This window comes from Helobdella robusta (genome assembly GCF_000326865.2).
Source record: "Helobdella robusta unplaced genomic scaffold HELROscaffold_81, whole genome shotgun sequence".
Taxonomy (NCBI): Eukaryota; Metazoa; Annelida; class Clitellata; order Rhynchobdellida; family Glossiphoniidae; genus Helobdella; species Helobdella robusta.
This window is the reverse complement of record NW_008705469.1, coordinates 163,709-166,685: the sequence shown is the minus strand read 5'-3', so window position 1 is coordinate 166,685 and position 2,977 is coordinate 163,709.

The following is a 2,977-nucleotide window of genomic DNA, read 5'->3' as shown; positions in this document are numbered from 1 at the left end:
GTCCATTACTAAATCAATTTCTAAGAAAAATTTGTTTCCTTCAAATTTTTAAACATTTGTTACATTAACACGATCGTAAACACGCCAACATTGTAGGGACATTGTCATCTTCATTGTCATCTTCTTCTTCATCATCACCTTCTTCTTCTTCTTCATCATCATCTTCTTTTTCTTCATCATCACCATCATGTTGCTTGCCGCTTCTGGATTCTTTTTGAAATTTTTGTTATCTTTTTGGTATTGTTCTTTTGTTGTTGTTGTTGTTGTTTTTGTTGTGTTGTTAATAAAAAATAATAGTAATATTGATGTTATTATTATATTTATTGTTGTTGTTGTTTGTTATTTTCATTCAAGTGTCTGCTACTAAAAGATCTTCTAGTGTTATTTAGTCGTTTAATTGCAGTTTATGTTTAAAAACAAAAACAACAACAACAATTAATAACAACAATAACAGCAACAAACTAATGTGCACAATATGTCCTGGTTATGTTAAGTCATTTTAAGTAGCTCGTACTACTGCTACTACTTCTACTACTACAAAAGTTACTACTACTACTACTAATTAATAATAATAATAATAATTATTATTATTATTATATTATTATTGAATTATTTGAATCCATGATCGCGACATTTTCAATGACTCCTATGTCCATTTGACAAAAACATAATTCGATCTTCAAAACGTAATTATGTTAAATGTGTTTTCTGTGTATGTGTGTATATGCATAAATGTGTGTGTGTGCATTTATATTTGTATGTTTGAGTGTGTATGTACGTGTGTGTGTGTTTGTATTTAAGGGCATTGGGCTCACAAGTAAATAATTCTGATATGATGCGTGTGACTCTTCTTATAAATCATTCATCTCTTTTCATCTTTTTGCATTTGTATGATATTATTGATAACGGCATGTATGTATGTGTGTGTATGTTTGTATGTACGTGGATGTGTTTGTATGTTCGTACAATGTATGTTTATGTATATGTGTGTATGTATGTATTTAAAATGTATGTTTATGTAGGTATGTTTGTAAATAAGTTCATGGTTCTAGATACAGACGATGTAAAATATTTTTACTCTAAAGAAGTATTCCGTCTACCAATGAGCCATCATTGAAAGTATTTTCCTACAAGCATTTCAACTTTTTATCTTCATTATTACCATTATTATGATTTTTATTATTATTGTGATTATTATTATTATTATGATTATTATTATTATTTGCTTGATGCAGACGACGATTACGATGGTATGTTAACAAATTGATCCTGTCAAAAGCATTTTTGTGATTAGGAGTTTTTTATTGTCTGCTAATATTAAGAAATCGCAGAATTAATATCCTTCTATATATAGACAGATAAGAATCATCTTTTGTTTTGTTTCATTCATTTGTTTGACACGAAAACAAAATGCAATAGAGCAAGGGTCGGCAAACGTTTTGCTATGAGGGCCGCATTGAAAACTATTCTATCTTTGAAGGGCCGCATATGTACTTAAAGAGCAAATTTTTTCGACTCGGGAGAGAATTTTTTAAAATTTTTGGTTCCTTCTTTTTGTTCATAATGTCCGGCTGACGACCTTGGCGAACAGACCAGACAGGGGCTCGCGGGTTAGGGCCGTGGGCCGTAATTCGTCCGCCACTGTAATAAAGACTTATGCATAAGTATTTCCATGTTTTTAATTTTTATTAATTGTTTTTACATTAGTTTTCATTATTTTTCTTTTAATGGTTATGAATTTTTCAATTTCTGAACAATTTAATAGACAAAAAAGAAATATAAATCATAATTTTCAGCCACAAAAAGCTTTTCATTTATTTTTCATGAGTTTATTTCAAATATTTTAAAAATTTGAAGTATTTTTCATTTTTTAAAGCAAAATTTCAGAGCAATTTATTGTTTTCTCTTTCTGATATCTATCCAGGTAAAGCCTTGGGTAAAAATTTTTTTCCAATCCACAACATATTTTTTAGCTTAGATTTACTTTTAATTTTTTTATGAAACAAATTTTTTTAAAATGCAAAATTGAGCCTAATTGAGGCGTTTTAGAATTTCAAAATGGTATTAAATATTTAATGGTCGGTCTCGGAACAAAATGTTGTTCGTAAAATGAACTTCTGACATCTTCAAATTATTTTACTCGGTTGAAAATATGTCAATTTTCTTTAAAAGGTGACGAATTATGAAAACTCATGTGCTGTCAGCTGATCATAATAAAGCTCATAAACAACGCCAACCAAGCCAGCCAGAGTCAGTAATTACGAATTACTAACCTATAAACTTATATTTTCAAATTAGTGATTTTTGTAGGTGAAATCAGTGAAATGACATTTAGATCATCTGAAGTTGAAGGCATTATAACTATGTATGTATAATATAAGAAAGAGATTTGTTATTGACTGGCTGTGTACAATTAAGAAGTAATTAATTAATTAAATCAGTATTATAAATATATATACTATACTCATTTTTTGTGTTTTACTTATGTTCTTTATCATTGTTACTAACTCAAAATATGTATTTTGACATTGTTATTATATTATCAAACAAAATATTTAGTTTTTCCAAATACCAACTGCTTTAAATATTTGACATATAGATGCATGATTGTTCAATTTTTCATGTGTTCAAAAATGTTATTTAGTTGAATATTCAGTCATTTATTTATTCATTCATTCATTTGTACATACATTCATTCTTTCATTCAGCAGTTTTTAAATTTATTATTCATGCATCCCTCCAGCATACTATCAAAATGAGATCAGATTAAAAGACAGCATGAGATGATTTATTTCCATTGTTCATTTACTACTCCTTAACATATGCATGCATGCTTTCATTGTTCGACTCTCTCTTCTCCCTCTCTCTTCCCTCTCTCTCTCTCTCTCTCTCTCTCCTCTCTGTCTCTCTCTGTCTCTCTCTGTCTCTCTCTGTCTCTCTCTGTCTCTCTCTCTCTCTCTCTCTCTCTCTCTCTCTC